Source organism: Bombyx mori, chromosome 14 (assembly GCF_030269925.1).
Source record: "Bombyx mori chromosome 14, ASM3026992v2".
Taxonomy (NCBI): domain Eukaryota; kingdom Metazoa; phylum Arthropoda; class Insecta; order Lepidoptera; family Bombycidae; genus Bombyx; species Bombyx mori.
The window spans coordinates 8,993,677-9,012,500 of record NC_085120.1 but is presented as its reverse complement, the minus strand read 5'-3'; the positions used below and the strand labels follow the sequence as shown (position 1 = coordinate 9,012,500).

Below are 18,824 nucleotides of genomic sequence, written 5' to 3'. Positions count from 1 at the left end.
AATGACTAGTAATTTGTTTGTATCCTGAACTTTGTGATAGCATAGATCGTAGCGCAGAATATTAACAAACACTGCTATTTTAGAGGGCAGTGATGCACATCGCAGTTACAATATCGTTACAATAAGTCCATCGAACGCAGCTGACAATACTCAAATAAAGCCAAATTTTTTTTAAAAGTATTTTTTATTTAAGTAGGCAAACACTTTTAAATTGTTACGACGACATATCGGTCATAACCGATTCGGAATGCTGTTTCATCATCACATCACTATTGCCAAAATTTTATACATTTATGAAATCGTTTGCTCTTTTCTAGTATAACAACCATATTTACATCCCATAATTTATGAAATATTACTGAACCGATACGTCTAAATTAATAATACTCGCTCATACAATAAATACTATTAAATTCTCGAGTGAAAATAAATTTTAAAAGTCCCCTTGTTATTCTCGATTCTTATAAGCAGATCACAAATTCATTAGCCACTAGAATCAGGCAATCGTGTCATTTTACCTAATAGTCAATTATGATTGCAAGCCCAGTGCACTCCCAGCACTCAATTCGTAGACCCTGCTCAAGTAGCATTAGCAGACAGTGAGGTCAAACGCAGAGCTTCCTTACTACCCTCGGACGCGTTACCACCCGTCACCCCGATGGAAGTTAAAGACTTGATCTAAGACCTACGTCCTCGTAAAGCTCCCGGTTCAGCGGTATTTCTAACCGCGTTATCAAACTTCTACCCGCCCAACTCGTCGTGACGTTAGCAACTATTTTCAATGCCGCTATGACGAACTGCACCTTTCCCGCGCGTCATGATAATCGCCTTATCGTTGCCGCCGCTGACTTCTCCCCGAATCCTGATCACGCAGGAGCAAGTCACCGTCGTCGCCCTAGACACGTCCTTACGGATCCATCAGATCCAATAACTCTTGCATTAGATAACTTCAGCTCTAACACTAGGAGCAGGCTGAGGAACCCCGGTAACCGTACTCGTCGAACACGACAAAGAGGTCGACGTGCAACCTAACCCATGCATCAGCCCACTGAGTTTCTTGTCATAAAGAAAAAAAAACACCTTTCCCGCGGTGTGGAAAGAAGCGGTCGTTATCGGCATACATAAACCCGGTAAACCCAAAAATCTTCCGACGAGTTGCCGCCCGATTAGCTACCTCATGTCTAACTTAATAGCAAACTTCAAAATAATTTAATCGCAATTTTCACCTTATTAACAAACACGAGTTTCAACCCATAGAAATATCAAAGTAGATAGATGTATGGACGGATGTTAAAATTGTTCCGTGCTCCTGTAATTAGATAGCCATGTACAACCTTTGTCGGGTTTAGTATTACGTGGTTTTCTGTACAATACCGCCGACCCGTTACAACTTGTACCACAATAGTCACTGTCACAGAGTGTTGACAACTTTATCTTGGCTCAGTGTGCGGTCCTGCACGAGTTCAGTGAATACAGCCAGTACGAGCCGCGGACAATGAACTTAATACAGAAATTTAACTAGATCACCGGGAAGTTTAATGCCCCGGGCGTTTTTAAATGTTTTTTTAACTGTATAATTCGGAGCGGAACTCCTACAGACTAATTCAAAATGGCATTCTTTTGTTCAGCCTCGTCTTACCTCGCATTACCACCTTCTATATAACGCTATCCTTGCGTTTTAACATTATTTACTTTTCTATTTTATTAAGCTTCATTGTCTATTATATAATTACTTGAATGCTGAAACATAAATAAAATATAAATAGTATTTAAAGTACCGTTGATGCTTGAATTTTTCCGTTAAGTTATTTGTAGAAAAGCCTATTAACCAGGTACGTTACGGGTAAGTATTTCCATCGTCCTAAAATTTACTAAATGAGGCAGGGTACTTTCGTTCACAAGAAAGCAAGACGTAAAGCTTGTAAGTTGTGCTAAGTGGTGGCAACGAAATACCGAGTGGAATTGCAGAAAAAAAATCGAACACAAAAGCCTCATCCTTGGCGAAAGAAATAAACCCCTCTTGGGGCCATTTACGTAGAATTTATAGAGGTTCATATCGCACTGGCCATACCACTCGACATAAGTACAAACGTACCGAACTTAGATTACTGGCTGACGCTTGACGTCCTCAGCCTTATCTAGTAGTTGTTAATGCTCATTCGGCTACGTTGTTTAATGTGTGGGCTACAATTTATTTACAAATTGTGTGTTATTTGGGAAATTTTGGTGTTCCATCTGTAAGGCAATTGATATCCCGTCACACGGAAGAAAATAAACCGACAAAGAACATCTATTATAAGCGCTGTTCATTATTTACTGGGTAGCTCGAAGGAAGTCCGGAAGGTAAATTTAATACGTGGGGTGCATTAGTAATTGTTGTTTAATGTGATGTTGTAAAGTGAATTGGAAAGTAAGTGAATTTCGGATGTAATCAATCAGGTAGGGGTCGTTAAGTTTATTCATTCCCTTGGGTACCTGCTGCTGTTTGAGTAGTAGTAATTTAAGTGACCATAACACAAAAATATGTACAAAACACTTGGTCAGTATGGCACTGGAAATGTATCAAGATCCTACATATTTCTGCCGCTAACACAAAGATCATCACCTCGACGTTATATCCCAGATGTGTGGTCTTATGGCTCCAGTAATAAGTTAACACCTCGTGAACTCTTTCACCTATGCAATAAGTACAGACATTTATTTGCACTTCTTTTAGAAAAAGCACAAACATATGATCTGTCTCAAACATACGACCTCTCGATTGAGGACGTATTTGAATCTGCTTAACTTAAGCTCATGATGTAAACGTCACTTTAAAAGCCTATAGACTATACTGTACACGTATTTGATTGGACTACAGTTTAACACGTTTAGTACTCGCACCCGGCGACGGGAATAACTGAATTATCAGGTGATACAAACTTGTTGTAGCGCCATTAAATTGATAGCTTTAATTCAATAAGGGTCGCTTGGTTATTATTTACGCGATCGACAATTTAGGTGTAGAATTAACATGAAATATAGAGGACTCGTAAAGTTGATGTTTGTAAGAGCGAATATGAGTGACGGTCACCCATAGTTGGTTGGATTCTTTATTTTATTGCCTTCGAATTAAAGTACGTTCGCTGGCCTTGGCACATAAGGTTGAAGTTTCCATGGCATATAAAGGTTGTCCTTCCTTTAGGAAAGACACAATGGAGTTATCCGTACGTGTAGGTTCACAAATACGTCTAACAACCAGTCAATGTAGCTACTAGTCGTCGTGGCCTAAAGGATAAGACGTCCGATGCATTCGTGTTGAGCGATGCACCGGTGTTCGACTCCCAGGCGGGTACTAATTTTTCTAATGAAATACGTACTCAACAAATGTTCACGATTGACTTCCACGGTGAAGAAATAACATCGTGTAATAAAAAACAAACCCGCAAAATCATAATTTGCGTAATTACTGGTGGTAGGAACTCTTGCGAGTCCACGCGGGTAGGTACCACCACCCTGCCTATTTCTGCCGTAAAGCAGTAATGCGTTTCAGTTTGAAAGGTGGGGCAGCCGTTGTAACTATACTCAGACCTTAGAACTCAAATCTCAATATTGAAGATTGAAGTGGCGGTATTTACGTTGTAGATGTCTATGGGCTGCAGTAACCACTTAGCACCAGGTGGGCTGAGAGCTCGTCCACCCATGTAAGCAATAAAAAAAACATACACTATTAATAAATTGGTTCTTAACACTATTTAACTTTTAATAAGTTTCCGTTATCATTTTCGTAAGGGCCACAATCAAAGGTTGCAAGCGCCATTATTAAAGGTTAGGTTAGTGAATAGTGTGAAAGCGTAATAAGAAACTGATAAATAATAGTATGTGTGTAATGTAGATAGCCGCAAAAGATTAAATCAATTTGCAACTAAGTAAGTTTTTTCCCGTAATTACCATCATTCATCACTAGTATTAACTTCATCAACATACGCTCCTACTTAGCTCCCTCTAATCTTGAACTCTGACTATACGTCATTTATGAATAGACACGTGGGATCGTCACTATTGTTACTGTTCCAATTTTAAATATTATCAAAATTACTCTTCCGATATTGCAATCAAATTTATTTACGTATTCGCCCGCTTCGCTGGGAATTTAAAATTAACATTATTATTTATTGTCATTAGGGAGTCCATATAAATATTAGCCTATCCATTAAGTACATGTATTTTCTACATGGACACCAAGTTTCAAGTCAATCGGATGCATGGTTCAGTAGTTATAACGGAACATCCGTAAAAACCACTGTAGATTTATATATTAGTATAAATTACGTGGCCTCCTATAAAATGTTTAAAAAAGAAAACTTTGACTTTAATTTCCTCAAATCCCCTGCTTCGATCGAGGTCCGGAACAAAATCGCGCACCAGTTTTGTTTACGACTCTGAGATTTATAGATATTTGTCGCATTGTTTCGTTGGATTGATGAGGTCTGTGAATTTATTGCATTTTCCCGGATGTACTTTAATCGGATCTGACGTAAGAATTGTAGGTTTAGGTGCGTGCTACATCAGAATTTTAATCATTCGCTTAACTCCAAATTGATTTTTTTTTTGCAAATAACGCCAGTCCTCTATCCATACTTAAAGAGCACTTGTCCTTTTGTCTTCAAAGAAATTTGTTATCAATGTAAATTTGGGGAACCTACCTAAAAGCTACGGTTTCTTAAACGTCGATTTTTAATTATTATTTTAACAAGAACAAAACGTTTTACAAAATTGTTTTCCATATTTTTTGGAATTTAGTTGTAAGCCTGTCTGCAACGCATAATGCGCTACTTTGGCCACGTTGCCCGCAGAGGTGTAGACAACTTGGAACGTCTGATGGTCACTGGGAAAATAGAAGGAAAACGTCCTAGAGGCCGGAGCCCCAAACGTTCGTCCGACCAGATCTCTGAGCAAACAAGCGGACCACTTAGCGCTGAACTACACCAGGCAACTGACCGGAACCGATGGAGGCTGACAGTCGACAAGCTAAAACGGAGTCACGATCCTCAGCAATGAGGGAGCGATGGAGAAGAAGAAGAAGAAACACAACAGTGTTTCAAGCGGCTATCTTTACCCCTTGGGATCCCACAATTTGAACTCCAGTTACGACTTGAAATCGAAGACTCAAGAGTACGCAAAACTACAAATTCAGAATTCGTACGTTCGGAAAGGTACTTAGAAAAATTAAATTAGGGTACAACTAATATCCATTGACAAAGAAGAAGTATGCGTTGTGGCTAGAGAAAACAGATCCACTGATTAATATCTTAGACTATACTATCTTTAACTGTAATGCTTTTTGGATATTATTTTTTTCTGTTAGACATATCACTTCTATGATAGTATCAAAAAACCAATTTGTATTAATTCGCAAAACAAAATTCTTAAGTAATTATTATAACGTAACAAAAAATTCTTAATTGTTTAAATTATCAACAATTTAAGCCAATGTGTGAGATTTTTCGATGCAGGTGTGAACGAAAACATCATTAGCCTAATTTAGACGGTAGATCGAAAAAGTAAAGAGCGGTTTTTTAGGAATTTTCTTAAAATGATAATTATTACTCTGTTCTATATTCTATTTTTATACATAGATATGTTTTTATGTAAATTAAATCGCGTCCGGGTGTCCTTACCATCTTATTTACATTACCGGCACTGAATGTTAACTATGGCAAGTGCAAACAACGAAAACTTGACCTCGATTATGAACCTTACTCCATTCGTTACAGAGTCTATTCAAAACAAAACAAAAGAACAATCAGGCAAATGAAAATGAAAGTCGTAACGTGTGAAATGTTTTTTCCACGGTACAATTTACATAACTAATGAAGAGTTAGTTAACGTTTCATTAATATTACTAGTATTTAATGTATGTTCACTTGTGGTGCACCACGGTTTACAATTCATACGTTTCTTTCTGAGCTCTAATTAATTTGCACTCGCGAACAAATGAATGCATAGTGTGAATCTCATTTTAATTTACAACGTAGAATAGAAAACAATAATAAAATTATCTAGTCATCGAAACAATAAAGTGTTGATTGGAGATCTTGGTAATAATAAAGGTGTAAAATATCGTTTGTCGACACTACCTCAATACAATTAATTTAGAAGCGTGTCGACTTGTACACAAACTTGTATTATCATTAAATACTGCTACAAGAAGGACAGTCGTTGTTCACTAAGATTTAATTCATCGAATTGAGCTAACTGTAAATTTAGCATCACGGGATGTTCAGTAAACAAACGCTTTTATTTGCTTTAGTACACTGACGGACCTGCTGTTAACCCTTTAAACAGGAGTGCTTGATTGCTTCGAAGTAATGCTACTTTTTCCATTAAAAAAATCAACATTTCTCAGTGGAGTTCAAGGAACTGCTAAGGCAAATCTAAATATTTTTTGGGTACGACGAGTATAGTATGCAGGCCCAAGACTTATCTTAGTACTTTGAGCCCCACATAGCATCAGGCAGCTACATCAACAAGCTTAACTACAAGAATTTCCTGTAAATGTTGTTACACAAAATGTAATTCGTTTAATGCTAGGGGCGCAACGTTTCAATTTGTATCTGAAGTACCTATTTATAAATTAATCCAAATGTATTGGCAATGTTAATGACATGAAAGACGGTGGCGTTTGAATAGTTTAAATCACTGAACCGCCAGTTACATCAATAAAATTAGCTTATAATACACACGATTTTGTTTAGGCTAAATTTACGTCAGAAACATTACCGGGTTATAAATCCCAATTAAAGCAATGAGGTTATGGTGAAACATTTTCTCTTCTATAACTATTACATCAAGCCAGCACCGAATATTTACTTTCTATAGAATTTGAAAAAAATCCTTATATGAAACACTGTCCAGAACGAAAGGAAAGCATTATAGTACCAAAAAACAGCCAATGTACAAATGAAGAATATTATACAAACGAATGGGACCATTGATAATGGCTTCCGTTACTAAAACGTTGTCGCTAAATATGATGATTAATAACAATTAATGATTCCATTTATGTATAATTATAGCTCATTAACGATCTTCTGTTTGTAAACATGAGACGAGAAACGCATGCATCCTCTGATCATGTTTACCAAAACACACTAGATAAGGTACTATTCAAATTGATTAATGATAAATAACATTATTTTATAAGTAAATATAAATAGCTAAAAATAAAACAGTAAGCTGCCATTTTCTCTTCGTTTGTTAACACATTTACCGTTTTTTGTCCAGTTTAATTTGATAAGTATTTTTTGGTGATAAACCAAATAATAGTAAAATTCTTTTCTTTCTTCTCTTCAATTTCTCAAAAAGGAATGAACCTACCACAAGACTCTCTACAACACTCTTGGTTGACTGGTAGAGAAACGACTCAGGCATTGTGTCAGTCACTGTCCTTATTTGCATAAAGCTCAAAAAATAAATAAAAATCGGTTATGATAGACAAAAAAATTCTCGCGGTGTCAGTGGTTATGAGCGAACAAGTACTATTTTGAGTGGTCAAATTTTGTATCTAGTAGTTGGTGGATGCCGAATGTCTGCTCTGACGAAATTTTTTGAGGTTTCTACGTCTACTTTGGAATGTCGGAGTGATTTTAGTGAAGAGATCGGTATGTCAATTTAACCTAAGCGTACAATGAAGAGCCTTTAGTCTAATAAAATGGACACTTATTGCACAGTCAAAGAGGAAATAAGGGTCGGGATAGCATACCCGTGTCTTATGATTGCCAAGCCCACCCTTATGGCTATTATGATGTACAAAATGAATTCTAAGCATATATAGATATTTAATAAATAGAAAATGTGTTCAGAGTGTCACAGTGTCAGAGTGTGTGCAGGAGTCTTTTATGAGATTGAAACGTTGTACAGTGTTGTACAGTGGGCCAGTACCATAAACATATGACAGAAGAGTAGTTCCATATTAGTATATTCTTCTTCTTAGTCGAATACTTCATTGCTGAAGGTCGTGTCCTTGAAAGCCCTTCGTGGCTCTTTGTACCCTCAGCTTCGATTTGCTTCGGTTTTCGGCTTCTATCAGGGCGTTCGTAACAGAGTCCAGTGAGCGCAGTTATCTGATCCGACCAACGGTTTGGTGGCCGGCCGGCGGGTCTTTTCCCTTCTACCTTGCCCACCACACTCAATCTTTCAAGGTTGTCTGGTGGCCGCCGAGCAATATGACCAAAGTAACCAAGAACTTTCTGGTAGCAAATCGTCGACAGTCTCGTTTCTATACGAAGTTGCTCGAGGACAGATTTGTTTGTTCTCTTGGCGGTCCATCCAATTGATAAAGTCTTGTATCTGGTACTTACTATGTCGTTACCAATTAACCTATCCATTTGAACCATTAACACCTCTAATATTTTTTTTTTGGGTTCCCTTCATTTGTTCAATCACATGAAGCTATTATTGATTGTGATATAAAGAATATCGTTGCCACACACGATTGACCTATTCACCGGTATCATTAAGTGCTCGTGGTGGCACGCTCGCCTCATTAACACGGGGTCACGGGATCGAGATTGGGCAATCTGTGTGTTTTTCTCTGTCCTAGATCAGCAGATCAACTCCTGGTCTACTTGGTCTTAAGTAGTAGCCGTTTGTATATCACAAGCTACCCACAGACACTTGAGACAAGGTCAAAGTCACAAATGAGTATACGCACAACCACAGTCCCGTCTGGTGGCAGAAAGAAACAGGATTATGATAACTAACTGCACTAACTGTGCAAGCTAACAATATGCCCTACTACCAGTTTTCAGACTATTTTATTATTTTTTGATGGAGTTCATTTATGAATATATGTCTGTTGGGCACATATTTACTTAGAAACGGCGGTATTTTAACAGTTAAAAATTTTTGAATACACCATCAAATGACGGTTGAGCATCTGTCTTAGTGAAAGTAAAACTCACAACCCTCCGCGTCGCGTCGCTTTAAGGAAATTATATCCGTTGCGCCAAACTTCATTAAGAAGTTGGAAACTGAAGCCAGAATCCACCCCTTCTTTATCTTACCTGAAACAAAACATGGAACATAAACAAACAATTCTGCAAAGGAGAACATCAAATAATCGTGTCCCCTGAAATCAGGACTCTCGTGAAATATTAAGACTTTATTAATTAAACTTTAACAAAAGAAAAAGCATAGGCCCAGATAAAATGGCGATACAGAATACGGATCACATTATCGATTTAAGGTTTTTAATATTACTCAAACCAGTCACGATTACTTTGGATTAACGTTGATTTATTAATAATAATGAGGAAATATGTTCAATGCTTTAATCCATAAGGTGAAATAATACATTCCGACTTGTTTAGGAGACACAGGAATTAAGAAGGTCATCGAAGTATTTGGATCGGTTATAAAAATTAGTTTATTCGAATAGTTCAATAGAAGTTAAGCCAATCGATATTTCTCCGTAAATAACTGAAACTCGCGATTATCATTGACCCACTAACCTAGATGTCCAGTTAAACCGAGAACTGTCCGCGCTCAATACCCAAAAACAATCCAATGAGATTAAAAGGCGATGTAAAATAACCAAAGCATATTTCACGAACAACGAAACAGCTTTTTTTAAACAGCACGTAGAATCTACAATTAAATATAAGAATTGAATCGATTTTAACCCAATTTAAAGTGTGAAAGTAACAAAAGTGGAGAAACACGTTGAACGGTTAGAAATCATTTTATTACGTCGATAGTTTGAAATGGTAGTTGCCGACCATTTGCGATTTGCGGCTTCAGAGATCCGACAAATGATAGTATCGTCAGTTACCGCAATAGCTATTTGATGCGAGAGAAAGTATTTGCCGCATTGACTACAAAAGAGATGACCGTCGTCCTTACGTACGTTATTTGGAAAGCAATCAAACACCCTTACTAGTCTTGGTAAATTCTCTCAGGTTGAGCCCGTGAGCTCGCCTACCCGTCCGCGAGAAACTGGAATAGCCCCTTAGGCTATCAGCGAATAGGTAGGGGGAAAAAATATCAAAAAATATAGTGTGATCCAAACTTGGAAATTGTGATACAAATTCTCTTGTTCTCGAACGTATCGCCTCGAGCGCCGATCGAGTTCACCCCGTAATTTTCGCGCACTAACAACCATTGAGCCCAAGCATTGTTTCTTACTGAATTAGCATTTTCTCGGATTCACGGTACGGTGCGCGCTCAACAGTTTTGTGCAATTCGAACAAAACAACATTAAACTTTTTGTTTATTTTTTAATATACGGTTTTTTTTCTAAAATTCGCAGCTCTTTCTTAGCATAATTTCGTAACAAATTAATAGGTATTTAAAAATATTCAGTTTTGTTTTGGATGATCACTAAATTATTCCTAAGATTGGCTTGATATTTTCTAAATATTAGCTTGATACAACTATAATTAAACCAGGGATAAATCACACACGGTGACCTGACCCCAAAATCTGGATTCCAAAATAGAAAAATAGGATTAGGAAAGTTTAAATATATACAAATATTAAATATCCAGACAAAGAGCAAATAAACCTGTTTATTACATGAATGTTTACCCGATGTAAGAATTAAACCCACGACTCTCGACCAGACAAGGTGGTACCAACTGCACCACTGAGTCAGTTTGTCTGTGGGTGGATAAGCTTTTATTCATTGTTTGCTGACGAACTTTGGTAAATAAGTTTCATAAATACTTTACTATCTGTGAAGGGTGTGAAAGGACGCAGGCTTAAAAGCACGAAATGACTAACAATGTAATTAATAAAATCTATGTTGAGCATTTTATGTTATTCTAAAAGGATTCGTCCGAATCATGTCATACGATTTTATGTCCCAATTCTTCCAACGCCCTTCGAGAAATTGTCGAATATCGCGCGACTAGTGCCGGATCGATCCGAAGCAAATGCGGATATACGGATAACACTGTGACCCAATTCGTTGAACACCTGACAATCTATGTTCTGGACGTTTACAAGTATATTTTGTTAATAAATAAAACCTTAGTCGTCCGTGACCATGAAAATTATTAAGTATTCGAAACGTCAATAATATAATGACAATAAAAACGTGAAATTAAACCGTAAAAGTAGTTTTAATTACTCGTGTCCCGAGTTACTTGTATTTTACGTAAAGATTTTTAATTTTAAATATTATAGGTATATTTTTGTGATAGTTGTTAATCACGTTACATTTTTTTCTTTTTTGGAGTTTACTCCTTTAGAATCGATTTACATATATAGGCCCGGGGTATGAAAATTATGGGGACCAAAATCGTACTAGCATGTCACACGAAATGCGTTATGCGCCTGATTGCGCATGTCACACGAAATGCGTTATCGCAGGTGACGCCGGGCTGCTGCGCCGGCAGTCCGCCACAAAGCCTCGTACTGATCGCGCGTTTCTCTCATTATTGTATTTTCATATATTTGTTAGTCGTTTGTTTTGTGTCTCGTTAATTTGTTAATAATCTGTAGTATCGTGTTGTCGTAATATAGAACTATTTCTCGTATTGTTTCGTTTAATTTTTTATATCCAGTAAACTCCAGTCGTGCGTCGGAGCGGACACACACACTTTTTTTTCTTTTTTCTTTTTTTATTCAGTTAAGTTAATACAATGGCCATTATTTCGGCATGCAAAGCAAATATTCGTTTACAAGCCGTATTAAAAACAAAAAATAATAATTTTGATTTTCCCAAAAATACTGTTCAGATATTATACATCTGTAACGAGAATATTAGCAGCGTCAATGGAGGTGAAAATCTTATATATACTTCGTGTTCGTATACACAATATATTGCGAAGTAAATTTCACAAACAGTAAGTGCCACCACGACTAGGCCCGGAGATGAATAATGGAGCGAACACAGGTAGGAAATTAAATGATGACGTAGTTCCATTTCCAGGTTTAATCGAATCCGATGCCCGTTGAAATCAAAGAGACAAACGTTGTCAATATAAATGGGACGTTTAGGAGCGGTACTTAAGCTACCCAAAGGACATGGGCCAATTTCGGCCCAGCTTTAAGCTGATGATGATGTTAAAGTGTAAGTGTATTGACGGCAAATCATATGATATAGGTAGCCTAAAAATCTTATCTTATTTTTTAAATATATCTGTATCCCCATGAACAATATTGATTTTAATTTGTTTATAATAAAAGGGACATAAAGTCTGTTATTTAAACTTAATTTCATTACTGTCCTTGAACTTCGTTTAGTGGGCCGTGCAATGTATGGAGAGTGGCCCATGTCCTTTATAATAAGAGTAGTAAAAGATAATTGATTAAAGAATAAAGAAGAAGCCAATAAATAGTATAGATAGACGATGAACTTATTGCCAGCTTCAGATTACCGGAGTTCGTAGTAGTGAAGACTCGGGGTGATAGCATAGGTCAGTGAGGCATACCTTCTTACTAGTATCTAAAGGAACTAATATCAACCCACTTAGTTTCTCGTCGTATCTTTTCAGTGGGTCGCGATTCCGATCCGGTGGTAGATTCAGTGAAGCACTGTTGTATGCAGTACTGAAAACAAAATTGGGTATCCACGTAATGTAAATGCGGGCGACTGGGGAATGGAAAGGGCAAACCCTGCGAAACTAATTAAAAAAAAAGGAGTTTGAAAACCCCAAAACAAGGTAAAAATGGCTCGAAACTGTTTGGTGTTGATGTATTTGGGTTTATCCTTGAAAATTAATCACACGGTCACATCGTACATACAACGCTACAAGGGTTTTTCATTTTCTCAGTGCCATTTTTTTTTCAATCCAATGTTTAATACGTCTCGTGCTTGTATCTAGAATCTTAGATAAAACGGAAGCGACGGATTGAAACTATATTTATATGAACGTGGGTAAATCATTATGCAAGTCTGTATTCAGGTCAGCAAAGTTGGAGTAGAGTGGTAGTACATCACGGGGGATACGTGTTCTCTTAAAAATGAGAAAATATTCTCTTGATCATAGAAAAACTCGAATAAGTAACCTTCCAACGTTCATTATACTTATCCATTCAACTATTGTCTAACAGAGAGTGTTAACACTTTTTTCCATTCTTTATCAATAAAAATCGTAACACAAGGTTAAACAAAACACGTAACATGAAGTTAATAAAACACAATTTAAAACGCAAACATTCCACATTAGCTCGAAAGTTATTCCAATAAATTATATTAACGTCGACCCACGGACTTTACTAATTAAAACACCGGAGGACACCGAAAAACAAATTTGAAAGTATTCATACATTGTTTAGGTTCAACACAGGCACAGTGATACGCTTACATCAGCTGTTGAATTTTTCTCGGGGATAGTCTGGTCTGTTTCATTTTAAGTGACTCAAAATCGGAAAGTGTGAATGTGAATCACTGGTGGTAGGACCTCCGCACGTGTAAGTCTGCACGGATAAGGTACCACTACCCTACCTATTTCTGCCGTGAAGCAGTAATGCATTTCGGTTTGAAAGGTGAGGCAGCCGTTGTAACTATATTGAGTGAGACCTTAGAATTTATATCTCAAAGTGGGCGGCGGTATTTACATTGTAGATATCCATTGGCTTCGGTAACCACTTAGCATCAGGTGGGCTGTGAGCTCGCCCACCCAACTAAGCAATAAAAAAAAACTTCGTTCTATCGCTACACATCCTTTAGATCGAATCGCGAGATAGCTTAAGGGCAAAAATAAGCAGGATAGCTGTGCTAACCCATGCAGTCTACAGCACGTGATCCCACCGGTGGTAAATTCTCTCAGGTCTCTCAGGTTCTCTCCCAGGGAGCTCCCTACCCGTCCGGGCGTAATTGGAATAACCCGTGGCTACCAGCGAACAGGTAGGGGATAAAAAGCACGTCCTACCACAATTTACAAAGAAGAATTAGGTGAAGTGAGATAGGGAAATGACCTAAGATTAGCCGAACAGACTAGTAGCGTGACAGACTTTCCTCTGACCTAATACGTTATTATTATTCGTGGGACGAGACAATACGATCGATACATTAAATCTAGCTCAAAATTATACTAACTATTTTAGTACAATAGAACGATTTACTTTCGAGTTTTATTTATTTATTGATTAGATGGCTGGACGAGCTCACAGCAACCTAGTGTTAAGTGGTTACTGGAGCCCATAGACATCTACAACGTAAATGCGCCACACACCTTGAGATATAGTTCTAAGGTCTCAGTATAGTCACAACGGCTGCCCCACCCTTCAATCCGAAACGCATTACTGCTTCACGGCAGAAATAGGCCATCCGCGCGGACTCCCAAGAGGTCCTACCATTAGTAATTACGCAAATTATAATTTTGCGGGTTCGATTTTTATTACACGATGTTATTCCTTCACCGTGGAAGTCAATCGTGAACATTTGTTGAGTACGTATTTCATTAGAAAAATTGGTACCCGCCTGAGATTCGAACACCGTTGCATCGCTCAACACGAATGCACCGAACGTCTTATCCTTTAGGTCACGACGACTACAAAAGTATTCATTATTGGACCAATTCACCAACGATCGTATCTTTAATGTTACTTCGAAGTTAGTTACACAGACGTTATTTATTACTGGTGGTAGGACCTATTGTGAGTCCGCGCGGGTAGGTACCACCGCCCTGCCTATTTCTGTCGTGAAGCAGTAATGCGTTTCGGTTTGACGGGTGGGGCAGCCGTTGTAACTATACTGAGATCTTAGACCTTATATCTCAAGGTGGGTGGCGCATTTACGTTGTAGATGTCCATGGGCTCCAGTAACCACTTAACACCAGGTGGGCTGTGAGCTCGTCCAACCATCTAAGCAACATAAAAAAAATAAAAAAATTTAGATGCAGTTCATTTGAGAAAAGCGTTAATAATTCGTATTACAAGTAAGGTAAAAGCACTAATGCTAGACACTTTAAGGACAAATCAAACTTCATTCTCAATTATCAAATGTATTTATCAAAAATTATATTAAATCTTTTTTTTTACTGTTAGAGCTACATTTAGAGATCAATTTTTTCATATAAAATATTTCAATACTGTTGTAGTTTCTACAAAAAATTACAAACTTGTTAGTTCTGCCATAGACACTAAAAGATGACAGCATCGAAAATCAAATCCACCAAAAATTGACATCAGTTGGCACTAATAATAGACACGACTTTAACGTTAGTTTTATTATAAACAATTATAATCAATATTAAGATCATCAACTATTTACTTAACGCTATCTTGTAAATTATCTTTTCCTATTGGAAACCCTTGTTTGACCATAGCTTTTACCCATGTTACGAGTATTTTTTCTATATCTTTGGTTAAATAACAACTTCTTCCCATTTTACGCATAATAGGTGTCTTTCCCTTGACTTTATTTAATAAAGTTACTCGTGGAACTCCAAATTTCTTTGCCGCAGAAGCTGTCGGAACGCCCCCCCTCATATCCTGAACCAGGAAGGTCAAGTACTTGGGAGTCACCCTGGATGCATCCATGACATTCCACCCACATATAAAATCAGTCCGCGACCGTGCCGCTTTTATTCTCGGCAGACTACCCCATGATCTGTAAGCGGAGTAAAGTGTCCCTTCGGAACAAGGTGACACTTTACAAAGCTTACATAAGGCCGGTCATGACTTACGCGAGTGTGGTGTTTGCTCACGCGGCCCGTACACACATAGACACCCTCCAATCCCTACAATCTCGTTTTTGCAGGTTAGCAGTCGGAGCCCCGTGGTTCGTGAGGAACGCTGACTTACACGACGACTTGGACCTCGAACCGATCAAAAAATACATCAAGTCCGCGTCGGAACGTTACTTCGATAAGGCAATGCGTCATGATAATCGCCTTATCGTTGCCGCCGCTGACTACTCCCCGAATCCTGACCACGCAGGAGCCAGTCACCGTCGTCGCCCTAGACACCTCCTTACGGATCCAACAGATCCAATAACCCTTACATTAGACGCCTTCCGCTTTAACACTAGGAGTAGAGATCCCGGTAATGGTACTCGTCGAACTCTGCAAAGAGTTCAACCTAACCTAACGTGCAACCTAACCTAAGCATCAGCCCGTTGAGTTTCTCGCCGGACCTTCTCAGCGGGTCGCGATCCCGATCCGGTAGTAGATTCATTCGCGAAGCAGCTACTCTTGAGTTGTTACGTCTCCCTTGGAGGCGCTCGGGTAGCTGTTAGCAAATCCCGCCCCTTCTGTCCTTGTGAAACTGGAAAGGCCTCAAGGCCACCAGTAAACCCTCAAACATATACATTCTTTTATGGCTTCTTCAATATTGGCTTCAGAGTATTGAAACATCCGACCCTTTACTGGTGGCATCGTGCTCGAAACTTAAGCTGAAATTAATTGATACTAATAGTTGACATCTAGTATACCCTAATAGTTGACACTGTCTTCGTTTAGTTAGACTAGTGTAAAATGAACGAAACTCAGATTGAAACTTTTGTTTTACAACATAAAGGCTGAATTTGAAGAAAATTAAGCTAACAAATTCAGTTCGATGTAACCCTAGTAGAAGACACACGTGTCATCTTTTAGGTTTTGATTCATTTTTGGTACTAATAGTAAACACCACTTAAAATTTGTACAAAAACAAACCAAAATAACAAGGAATTGGTCCTAATAAATCAATAATTTCATACATTTATAATATCGAAACCAACAGTAGCCAATAATTATAAATATAAGACAAAATCATACCTGTTAAAAGTCAGATGGCTTAAGGAATACGCTAAGAATTACGCGCAAAACGTCAACCTGCTCACATTGTTTGTTGTCAACTGATGCCAATTTGAAATTTGCTTCTAACACTGTACGCAAGCTTTTGAGAATGTATCATACATGGTACTAGGTGTCTTTAACATCAATAGCAATGTTATTTAAGTGTTTAGTTTCCTTATTAGAATATTTTTTTTTTTAAAGTGTCATCTTTTAGTTCAATGTCCAGCATTAGTGCTTTTACCTTAGCATGTTTGTTGGTTACGAGAAAAATTATTCGTTTGAGGTCGTTCAACTCATGTAAGAAGCCCTTCGTTAAGTAAATACAAAGTTTAATAAACTAATAAATTTGATTATTTCGCTGAAACGGTGACTTCGTTAAAATTTTATTAATTTACCAATTGTAGATTTAAGTTTCGCGAAGAAACTATGCAGAATTATTAAATTCAGTAGAACTTGCAGTTGTTTAATATTATATTCCTGCCTTTTGTTATTTACGTTCTAAAATTAATTTTTTTATTATTATTATTATTATTTTATTGCTTAGATGGGTGGACGAGCTCACAGCCCACCCGGTGTTAAGTGGTTACTGGAGCCCGTGGACATCTACAACGTAAATGTGCCACCCACCTTGAGGTATAAGTTCTAAGATCTCAGTATAGTTACAACGGCTGCCCCACCCTTCAAACCGAAACGCATTACTGCTTCACGGCAGAAATAGGCAGGGCGGTGGTACCTACCCGCGCGGACTCACCAGAGGTCCTACCACCAGTAATTACGCAAATTATAATTTTGCGGTCTAGTCTTTCTAATTTTGAGTCTACCAAAACATTTCGTTAAATATAACGTGAGTGGGTGGGTAGAGGTAAATGCTGTTTAGTTTAAACTCGCATTAATTTTACCAATATCCGACGTTTCAAAAATGTCACGAATAATGTTGTTCTTTATTTCGCCGCAGGGCTGACGATAATACAAAACTTCTGTTCGTAATACGGTATCACATTTTGTTTAAAGAACAAAATATTAAGTAATAAAAAGCAGTAGGGCTATTTCTGCTGCGAAGCACTATGTAATGCGTTTAGGTTCAATGGTCTTTTTTTTATTGCTGAGATGAGTGGACGAGCTTACAGCCGCCCTGGTGTTAAGTGGTTACCGGAGCCCATAGACATCTACAACGTAAATGCGCCATCCACCTTGAATGGGGCATCCGTTGTATTTTAAAGAATAAACTTAGATCTCACCTTTCAAGGTGGATGGTAGCATTAACGTTGTTGATGTCTATGGACTCCGGTATCCACCTAACACCAGGTGAGCCGTGAGCTCATCCATCCATACAAGCAATAAATATAAAAAAAATCATCTCTATTCCGAACAACAAATAGCAGTCCATTTTATTATGCCTACGAATCCGAAATACACATAGCCAGCCAAAAAGTAATCAAGCTATGAAAGACTGATTTGTACTGAACCCTTTACCAGAGTTTTGCGTTTGACTGGTCGTATTAAAATAACAACAAGCTATTAAAATATAAGAGCGAAAGCCACAATAATTTAAGGGCAACGGCACAAGCATGTGAGGTAGCGACATTGAACGACCTTGGTGCCGACTGGCTTGGAATCGATACTGCGACACGATACTTCATTATACAGTAAATAAAGCCTCTACGTATGTATGTACCGAAAGGCTTTATCATCGTTAATATTTTGATAAATTATTATCTACTCTAATGAACGGATGACAAACGATTCTGGATGTGTCAAACGTAAATTGTGTCAAGGAAATGTGTTTATTTTCGGAAATCGATGTCGTCATTGAGCGACAATTGTAACTGTTTTTCGGTTTCACGCGCTGATTAGTCTTTACGGCGTGATTTTACAATATTCAACTCAATCCTTAATTTAGTTACATGGATGTTATAAATGTGTCGTTGAAATAAAAAATTAAAAATAGCACATTATTTTACACCTTCCTAGATCAATACGAAATGCCTCTAATTCTGTATTAAAGAAAATATATTTTTTCTAAATTTATATTTAGAGTGTTGAAAAGTGCTCACGTTGGGTAGTCTAAGTATTGAAATAATATTGTTCATGAAATGACCGACGAACGCCGAG

General features: G+C 37.7%; 1 protein-coding gene and 1 long non-coding RNA gene across 3 annotated transcripts in view; both read right to left on the bottom strand.

Annotated features, from left to right (window-relative positions):
* LOC101740818 (ubiquitin-like protein 3) overlaps positions 1-18,824 on the bottom strand; it is a 178,247-nt gene that overhangs the window by 101,469 nt on the left and 57,954 nt on the right. The window lies entirely within an intron of this gene.
* LOC134200118 (uncharacterized) overlaps positions 1-18,824 on the bottom strand; it is an 80,049-nt gene that overhangs the window by 46,433 nt on the left and 14,792 nt on the right. The window contains exon 2 of the long non-coding RNA XR_009974879.1: positions 8,946-9,047. This is a non-coding gene — a long non-coding RNA (uncharacterized LOC134200118). The remainder of the gene's footprint in view (positions 1-8,945; positions 9,048-18,824) is intronic.